The sequence below is a fragment of the Parasteatoda tepidariorum genome, chromosome 4 (assembly GCF_982258835.1).
Source record: "Parasteatoda tepidariorum strain Cologne lab strain chromosome 4, Ptep-v5.0, whole genome shotgun sequence".
In the NCBI taxonomy this organism is placed as follows: Eukaryota; Metazoa; Arthropoda; class Arachnida; order Araneae; family Theridiidae; genus Parasteatoda; species Parasteatoda tepidariorum.
Genome location: NC_141758.1, coordinates 73,767,236 through 73,777,917, shown reverse-complemented (window position 1 = coordinate 73,777,917; position 10,682 = coordinate 73,767,236). Strand labels below are relative to the sequence as shown.

The 10,682-nt window shown below is 28.0% G+C and overlaps 1 protein-coding gene across 3 annotated transcripts in view; it reads left to right on the top strand.

Moving 5' to 3' along the window:
• LOC107451160 (uncharacterized) overlaps positions 1 to 10,682 on the top strand; it is a 30,795-nt gene that overhangs the window by 10,957 nt on the left and 9,156 nt on the right. Inside the window, exon 1 of one of the 3 annotated variants that reach the window (XM_087161362.1) lies at positions 9,104 to 9,242. The exons of the other annotated variants lie outside the window; for them this stretch is intronic. The gene's annotated coding sequence lies outside the window, so the exon portion shown is untranslated. Of the gene's footprint in view, positions 1 to 9,103; positions 9,243 to 10,682 lie in introns of those variants that run through there. 3 annotated transcript variants of the gene reach the window in all.

Here is a 10,682-nt window from a genome sequence, read left to right as displayed (position 1 = left end):
AATCCATTATATAATATTAATTTGAGATCATTACCTTACCGAATAGCAAGAATTAAAAACTAGATAATAAGTATAAAATTTTAGAAAAATCCGCTTTTTAAGTAGAAAGAAAGGAAAATATAATTTTATTTTGGTATCTTAAAAAACCAAAATCGTATGGTGCATCACTTTTGATAGACACAGGGGTTAATTTTCTGTTGGTGATATAAGTTAACCCATTTAAGCCTGAATTTTTTTCTATGCCGTGACGCAAAAAAAGCTCCTACTAAAAGGGTGGTTAATTTTTTAACTAAGTGAATATTTTCTTCTGTTAGCTACTACTTGGTTTTTGGAAAGAATTAAAAATATTTGCTTGATGCGGAAACAGTACTTTTTCAAATCAGAAGAATTCTCATATAATTTTCACAATTCACGTGGCACGCTAGATCAAAATGGGATTAAGAAAATGACGTGTTTTTTACGTTTTCAGTTTTATGCCTGGTAAAATTAAAATGTTCCCTTCTTTACTCTCAAAGTTCTCTTCAAATGTTCGCTATATTTAAAAAAACGCACTTTATAAAATTTTCTTTTTGTTTTTTTTTTTAATTTTTTTTATAAACTTTAATTTCGTGTCTATTAAATTGTTTTTGCTGGGAATTGGGCAATGGTCAAAAATTAATTTACTCTTTTCGTAAGAGTGTAAAGAAATTGTTTGCTTGAAATGTTTATAAAGTTTTCTTTACAAATTTGTGTAGTTGCAAGTCACATTTTTTTTAAATCAACATTTTTATATCAAATTGCTTTTTAGTACTGTTTCCAGGTTGGTAATATACAAATTTCCAGTTGATAATAGAAAATCATATTGCTTATATTTAAATCGCATTGCGTTCCACGTTAACCACTCTCTTAGTTAATTTGAAAACGTGACTTGTAAACTTACTGTCTTAAAATCATTAAAAACTAAACTTTTTGGTTGTCAAATTTTTAGTATAAAGTAAATTTTCATTCCTTTTTGTAACCATTTTTTTGTCCATTTGCATTCTTTTTTTTTAAGATTAGAGCTATAAAAATTATTCATAGTTAATACATTTTCATTAAACTTAACTTATTTCTGTAGGGAGATATCAATGTCGCATTTATCTTGTCTAAGGTGAAGATTACGTAATGATGTTTCAAAATAAAAAGATGTCCTTCTTAGCTCGTGTTAAAATTCCTCAATTTGAAACACTTGTCACGATTACGCAGCATCTTGGAAAGAAAATGAATTTTCATGCTTGACTTTGGAACTTTGAACCTAAAATAAAGAAAAAAAGTTCGAAGAAGCAATCGAAGAGGAAGAAAAAGCAATCTAATTTGCAAACAGTTCATTGACAAGTTTATTGCACATCAATTGAAGTAGTTTAACCACCATTTTTCATAGAAAATAAAGTTAACTCGTTCTTCTCTGTTAACTAGTGTTCCGTAAACAGCAAATTTAATGAATATTTTTTCTATCACGGTAAAAAGTGACAGAAAAAATATACATACACATTTAGGGTCTCAAATTATAAAAAAAATAAGAAAAAAGTGTAATAATTATCGAGGCTAATCACCGTAACGACGAAATCAAAAGTTCAAAAATTTTTTTTTTTAACGGAATGAAAATGGTTGATAATCTTGTTTAACATTCCTTTCTCCGCTTTTCAGTTCCATTCGAATGTTAAACTAGTCTTAATAAGCAGTAATGATTGATCAAATTCGATTTTAATAACGTTTTCTACTCATTGAAACTTATTACTAGACTCCTAACGCTTATAAGTTTTACTTCATTTCGAAAGAGAATTCTAATAATACAGGGCGGTGATTATAGAACACCATGCATTAATAACTAGTTAAAAAAACACGATTTAGTGAAAAAATAGTTTGTAGACTATTGGAAAGAGCATTGATTAGAACTGCCATTTGCCGACCATCTAAAATATTAATAAAAAAGGTTCGGAAGATTTTTAATATTGTGGGCTAAAATTGCCCCTCGACACTTACGGATTCCAGCCCAATAATGAATCTGTAGTTATAAGAGCGGCACATAAAATTATTGTTACAGATCAGTAAAGCTTAAACTGTTGGTACAAGTGCTTATATACATTTTAATTAAATGAAGTAATAGGTTAATTAGGTTACTTATAGATCACTAAGTAAAGATAATGCAAATAACCTTAAAATATGAAAAGCATAAATATATTGAAGAAACAGCTGATAAAAAATGTATTTGTTTTATTTACGAGTGGTATAATTGAAAATTTTTAATTTCATTTTTAATATATGGATACAATGTATGTGTAAAATTCTTTTTCCTCCTAAAACTTCTGCGAAGTTTTTCGAAAATGATGCTCTCAGCATTTTTTCTTATTTTAGAGGTGACAAATATGAAATTAATATCTTTTATAGCCTACATAAAAACGCAGTTTCCAAAATTTATTACATATTTTTCACCATGTAAATTAACCACTACAAATGCCATCAAATCGGAATATATAATGGGTCTGAATTTGAACTGACTATAAACTGTTCGAAGTTAAAATAACAATAAATTCTGTTTGAAGTTAACAGGAGACGATTAAATCATTTAATATTATCAAGAACAGATGTGCAGTTTCAATTTAAGCTCTTGAGTTATTCCGAAAATTGTTGTAATTTTCATTAACGATAAATTACATCTGGCTGTAAAATGACGAAAAATGTTACTAATAGTAGTCAGGGTGTTATTGAAACATTATTATCAGTAACAGAAGTGTAGCTGAAACGTGAGCGTTCCAATTATTGGAAAGAGATCGGAATTTCGATCGACGATTAATGCATTTATGGGCAGTGACGTAGTTTCAATGTATACTCGAGGGGGGTTATTGGTTATCTCCTTCTGTTGTTGTTGTTATTGTCGTCGGCCATTAAAGCAGATGGGGAGCGATTGTTCTTGTTTTCCAGTGGTGCCATCTATGGCCAAGAATTCGACTTCTGCCACAACAATACGTCACACCTGTTTATAGGGCGAACCCATTCATGCATCCATTCGTCCACTGATCGTAATTTTGACCTGAACCAGAGAACGATCCATCTCCAATTCAGTACACCAGAGGTATAATTTGTTATGGGAACATGGAGCACTTTATTACCCTGCAAATTTAACCTGCACCAGTCACCATTTACTACACGAGGAGTTTTCGTTCGGCTGGATGCGAACTCTATATATTAATATATATATATATATATATATATATATATATATATATATATATATATATATATATATATATATATATATATATATATATATATATATATATATATATATATATATATATATATATATATTTACATTACATTCAACTACTTACCGTACAATAGTTAATTAATCAAGTAATATATATAATTTCGGAGGGGTTTTGTCCCCAAACCCTCCCCAAAACTACGCCACTCTTTGGGGATAGAATTACGAAAAATTATGCTTGTGGTGGTCAAGAGACTATTGAAACTTGTGTTATCTTCATAAAAAGAAGTGAAGGGGAAATGGCTGGGTAGTTAAGATTCGAAATTCTGTTGGGCTCTGATTAACTAAACTCATCGTCACGGAAGATGTCAGATTTAATCAAGATATTCATTGTTTAATTGTGTACAATATATTATTCTTGAAAAGAATATTCCTCTTTTTTTTTATAAAAGATTTTTTTTTTCTGGAAGAAGTCAAATCACCGGGTCTTACCCCACTGGTGCACATGCTAACTTTGCTATATTAGCATTTCAGGGAAATTTCGCAATATTAGAATTTCAGTGAAAAAATAGCAAACATTTTCTTACTATAATGCAATTAAAGAATATAATTCATGCAATTTTTATGTGATTTTGTCGAGACTGTTCTCCTGTTGGGGGGTGAGAGAGGCAATTATTCCGGGGCTCTGGCTTGCTGATGGCTCGATCAGAATTACTTAAAAAATATGTAGGTTTACTAATTACTTTTTTTTAAAAGAAAATTGCCGAGAAATTCTATCCAATTAAAAATTACAATTCTGTTTAGGGGGTTACAAAATATGGAAATTATGATTTTTGTGCTCGAAGAAAGTGGCCAGCAATAAATTTTGTCCTAGGGCCCATAAAACCTTTGTTCCGCCTTGGATGAAGTAATCTTCTTTCTTCGCAACACTTGAGCTTCAATGGGCCTAGTATAGACACACATCAAAAGGGGGAAGAGGCTAAACCGGGTAGTACCCTCCTCGAGGTAGTACCTCTGGTAGTACCCGGTTTTATCTCGAGAGGTTATCGAAATAAAACAGATCAGTGCTATTATATTGAATTAAATCCTTATTATATGTTAGCGTATGAATCTTTAGAAAACGCATAATAAGCAGGACTAAAAATAATTTTTATAACTGTATTGACCACTAAGTAAGGCTAGTTTAACTACAGAAGATCATTGCAGAGTTGACTATGTAAAACGAATTTATCAACACATACGCTATGGATTAATCAACTACAACATGATTGTACACATCTGTAATTTTTTTCTGTTTTGGAAAGGGATCAACCTTTTTTTGGCGGAACCCCGAGGCTTATTGAATAAATTTCCTTAGCAATTTCGAATTAATTAATTAATTCATTAATTGTAATTATTTAATTAATTACGTTCAATTATTTTGAAAACATGTTATCATCTAAATGTTATTAATTGGTCTGAAAATATTTAGTAAGTGAAAAAAGAATGACATTTTTTTGTCATATTTTTTCAATATTAGTCTTAAAATTGGGTATTATGTCTTACTGTGAAATTCACAGATCTGGAGCGTCATCTAGTCTAGTTTTTGATTCGATTTTAATGCATGCACAAACTGCAGCTGAATAAACTGAAATATTTTTTTCGGTTGAAACAAAAACGAAAGAAAGTAAATCTTCAGAAAGGCTATCTGAGAAATATACTTCTTAAATGCTGAATCTGGTAATTTTTATTCGATGCGAAATACTAATTTAATTTTTCATACATGCCAATCCTTTTCATAATTCATTTCTTATGTATAATGTTTTCAGTATAAACTAGGAGGCTCCACCCCCTGCTCGCTAACTCTCGCCAACCCCCGAGAATTGCTACGCAATCCTATGTGGTTCACGCCGTGAACCATGGCTCGCTGCGCTCGCTTGCCAATGAACACAATGTTCTAGCACAAAGACATAATATATTATCATCAAAGACAAAGTATTTTATCATCAAAGACATAGTATTGTACTTATGTAGACGAATTCTACCAATGTTCTTATTGGCTTTTAAAAAAGTATATTAGCTATTTAGATTGTACGTGGTGAAAAAATCAAAACATTAGCTAAATAAGGAACATATTAGCAAAATAAATTATCAAATATTGCTTCACTAATATTCTGCATTTTAAAGCGTGAAAATTCAATGCATAAATAAACGCGAAATATAAAAAAATTCAATGCATTCAATACAAACACTTAAACGTTTTTTAGACGTTTAGGTAGCTCCCAGTAGAAAAATATCAATTCAACAGCGGCCTTTTAAAGCATTCTCACTTCAATTAATTAATTAATTCCTAATTGAGTTTAAATTAAATATTGTCATGTTTTTAGTGCATGAATCTGAATTGAACAACCTGATAATGCTCACTCTGGTTATTGTTATCTGGTTGCTTCACTACGTGCTCTTGCGCGCCGAATCCAATCAATTAAAAATGAAAACTGTTGCCAGCGCGAGAAAAGAAATATCATCGGTTTTATTGATACATACATACATACATATTAGCGTTTTATATAATATAGATGTAAACAATAACAATCTCGACCACAATATCTGCTCTAGTTCCGGTTAGAAAGTTTGCAACTGCTTATTCTGCGAGGTGATATTTTCAAACGAATAATATTTTTTTTTAATAAAAGAAGTAAATCAGATATTTTCTGAGCTCAAATCTGCCGTATTTCATAAGATATTAATGTTATTAAGTAATTCTGGTGAGTTTGAAGTAAAAATTTGTTTCTGTCATTTATAGATATATTGTTAAAAAAGATGATATGATTGCTAGACTTTGAATAACTCGCTTTTTTGGCAGTCCTGATTCGTCCTCTTTCCATTAGTTTATAACTGTTTGTTCTTGTTGCAAGTAAAATAACAATAAATTGGGAGAAAAATAGAACAAAAAATGTACAATACAAAATGGCGTAGATCGATTAGGCATAACGTCAGTAGTTGCGTGAGTGAGTTTTGAATTAGCAACTTCATGACTATTTATGCATAGAATACTGAATTGAAATTACTGTTTAAAGGAACATATTTAAAAAGCATTGGGGTTTTCACAATGAATTTTCATTGTATTCTTCGAACTTGAGAATATTTTTAAACATTTCGTAAGCAAAAATGTGTTTATTTATAGAACTTGACAATAACAAACTTTTGTAAAATATTTGTAGCAAGAGATATTGTTGCATTTAATAAGCTTTTTTGAAAAAGATTTTTCGAGGGATTTCGATATGCATAAATTACCGTGTTCCATGTAATAAAGAAGATTTATTCATATTTAATTTTCGACTAAGCAAATTACATGTTCTAATAGTATTTGTATTTTATTTGTTTTTTTTCTTTTCAAAATAAGGAAAAATGAAGAAAAAGCAAACTGATCTATTTATAAAAAATATACACGCATGGAATCAAAATTGTAAATATGTTTCTTTCAGGTTAATTAAGAAAATATTAATTGAAATTTTAAAAAGAATTTCAGTATCCGCGATTTCATGTCCTAATGAGTTTTATAAATAAAATATGCGATTAACCTAAATAATTAAAAAAAACTAATGTGTTTTTTTAATGCTTCATCGACATATTTCAAGTGGTATAGCACGACGCTCCTCTTCAGAACTACAGGTTTATCATCTTGTTAACCTTTTTTACTATTTCTAAAATGACGCATTGAAAAAGTTCAAATTTTAAATAAAATTTTATAGTGTTTAAATTATTTATGATAATCTGAAGACCCATTTTGCGTATGGTGTAAAAAATATAAATTACCGAGCAATTGATATTAACAATTGATGTTAACTGAGAAGCATATGCGGGCACAATTAGAAAAGTTGAAATAAATATATTCTTTTTTATTATTATTAGCTGTTCTTCTCGGCAATTTTACATTATTATATTAACAAAGCATGCTTTAAGTCCAACTGCATTCGCTAAAATTCTTTTTGGAACGATACCTAGCTCAAATAAGAAAACATGAGCGAAAACATATTATCGGGTAAAAGTTTGCCTCAACTACAGCTCCTGGATCAAGATATTATCTTTCGAAAGCTCATTTAATGCTAACATAAAAAAAATATTGCCAACAAATGTGCATGGTCAGTAAAATGATTAATATATCCGCTTCTTATCTAGAAAGATATAGGCTCTATCCCCACTGAAGCAAACTTTCCTTTCGTGAAAAAAATTTTTTAAAATAATTTTTAAATATTTAATTATTAAGAACTAATTATTAAATTCAGTTTGGAAGTTTCAATTTTTTAAACTGAATTTTTTTATATTTATTTTACATTTAGAATTGGAATACGTGCACTTTTACAGAAATATTATTAACTTATTTTATTGTTTAAAAAATATTTTATTTTTCGAAAAAATAATTTAAATTTTTTATTTTGAATTAATATACTTGAGTTTATTAAAAATTACGTATAGTAAAATAATTGATTGAAGAATGAACTTCTAGACATGCAGTGTTATTCATTTTTAATTTAATTGGCCTTGCAGACAAAATAAACCAAACTTCTAGGAAATTAAACTAAAAATAAAGATATCTTTTGCATCATTCCTGTATTTTTTTCTTTATTTTATCGTACAAAAATTTGCATTAACGTGCTATAGCAATTTGTTTACAAAAAAAAATTAATTAGTATTAGTGCGACGAAACTTTAGAAAAACGTCTATATTCACTCATTGGAGAAATTTCGGAAGCTTTCCCTATGCTTTGTTTTAGTTTTAGAAACAACGCATTAAATGCAAAATTATTTTATTTCATGTTGAATTTTTATTTTCTAAAGTTATTAAATGCTTTAAACTTCTATTATTTGCAATTTTTATTTATTTTATCAAGTGTTTAGTTAATTTTTTTTAATAAAAAAACTGGTTATTAATATTAATTTATTTCGCTAAATTTAAAAATATTTGAAATTAAGAATATCTTTAATTTTAATTTTATTCTTACAGAATTTTTCTTTTATTAATAGAAGTCAGATAAATAAATTTCAAATTAATTACATTTCAATTCTTTTTAAGCACTTTCTTTTATAACTGTATAACTGTTTCATCGAAAATTTCAGTATTAGACATGCTTGCTTTTCATAACGTATGGAACTACGAAGTGCAAAATTTTTGAATGCAAATATCACTTTCTGCAGATAAATTTTAGAAATTTTCTGTATCAGATCAATACAAAAGTTTCTTCAACTGGGATCACCAATTAAAAAAATTCAAATTGAAAATTAAAATTTGTTTAAGAACGTCGTATAGTATTAAATCGAAATTATAAAAAGTCATAAGCTAGACATTGGGCATTTTATTATTTTAATAGGGAAAGAATTTTTGTTTTCTTTAAAAATCAATTTCCTAAAATTCAGTTTTTTTAAAATATGATACTTCATGGCAAAATAATTTGAATTTGTAATTTCTTAAATATGTAATTATTTCCAAACTTAGTTAAAATAAAATAGTTGCTAGGAAAATAAAGTGGCTCTTTCTCCAGATTCTAAAGTTATGATTCTTTAAAAATAGTAAGGAACAAGAATCTCAAAACAGTAAAAATGAAAAAATAAAAATTAAATAGAGAAAATATTAAAAAAAAAAAAAAACATTTCTATGTCTTCAAAGCAGAAAAAAAAAGAAGAAGAAAATGTATCAAAGTATTATAAAGACAAGAGGCAATAATTTGAATCAATGCACGGCAGTAATAACATGTTTGAAAACGAAAAGTGATAAATAGAACATTATTGTAAGTCTTTTTAAAAATCAGTTTCCACGCGACCAGTTTATAAATCAATGGTGGTCGATTTCTCAAATAATTTGTGCCAAGCTCGACGCAGAACATAAAGTTATTCTGCAGATCACTCACGCACATGGTTACAAATATCGGTAGTTTGAAAATGCGGACCAAATATAAATAGAACATTTTCTGATTTTATGTCGGACTTCAGGGGGAAAAAAGTTACAAAGATGTGGAATCATAAGACATGAGGGACTTTAACAGGTGCGTTACTCAAAATTTCAAGTTATATTTTAATATTTTTTATGATGCTTTATGCCACGTTCAATTGAGTGGAAAACTATTTTATGTAATGCATATGTTTACAGGTGCGTTACACAATATTTCAATTTATGTTTAGGTGTCTTATGTAATGTGTTATGCCGAGTTTAACTGTGTTATGTAATATTTCATGTAATGCCTACATAGATTACATACTATTTAAGTTAAATTATTACATTGAATAATACTTTTTTTTTGTATTGATATATTTTGGTGTCCCAGAAGTTGACTTCAGGAAACGAAACTTGAGGCATCTCGATAACATGCAACAATTTCCATGATTAGACTCTCTTAGAAACTCATTGTCAATTTTACAATTTTATAAAAATTATGAACTCTTAAATACTCCCGAAAATTCCATGATGAGTTTGAATCCACGCCTCACCTACGTATACGATAATAAACTAACACATCTCGTCATTATAGTTATATATAAGTAAAAATTTTGCTAAATTTCGAGTATAATGGTTGCATCAATGACTCATAATACGGTGCAAATTTTTTGAATGCAGAATTTTTATTAAACATATTTTTCATACTTTTTTCTTATTTTGTATTAATTTAGGTCAAAATAAGTGAAAATTATTGTATTTAGTATTTTAATAATTTATGGTTATGAAATATAACATGAAACACCGATGTCTTTTTTTTTTTTTTTTTTTTGCGTGAAGGTAAAATCTTCCTAACACGGCTCACTTCCAAACAATAATTACTCAAATTTACAGTTATTTAGATAAAAAAGAAACAGTTATTCAGCATTGAAAATTTTTTATTTACAAAATCAATTTTTCACGATTGACGATTGTTTTGATAGGAAGGGAATTTTTTTTTTCAAACTACTTTTAATATTTATTTAACATTTAATAAATATTTTACTGTAAATATAATTCAGATAGTCTAATAGATGGTCTTAGAAACTATTGGATTGTTTAAATTAGAAATGGTTAAGTTAGAAGTAGTTAAGTTAGAAATGGTTAGAAATTAAGATGTAAAAAGTGTTGCCGTAACAAACCTCCAAGAATTAAAACAGTAATACCAATGCCAAAACAAAGTTAAAATTTGTGACTCAAAAAATTTTTTTCACCTCCAATTTCTATTGCAAATATCCGATTATTTCTTATTTTCACAGAGACCGAACTATATCTGTATTTATAAATGGAAATTTATAACAAAAAAAAGACAAATAATAATTTAGGAATCCAAAATCCAGCATGGTGATTAAAGATGTATAACACAAATTATCAGAATGAATTTCTCGCATTTCTATTGAATTTCAGCGCAATTCTATTGAAATTTAGATATTTTACTTTTATATTTGAAATAATTTTGCTTAATAATTTTTTAAATAATTTTTTATAATTTTTTAATAATTTTTTAAATAAA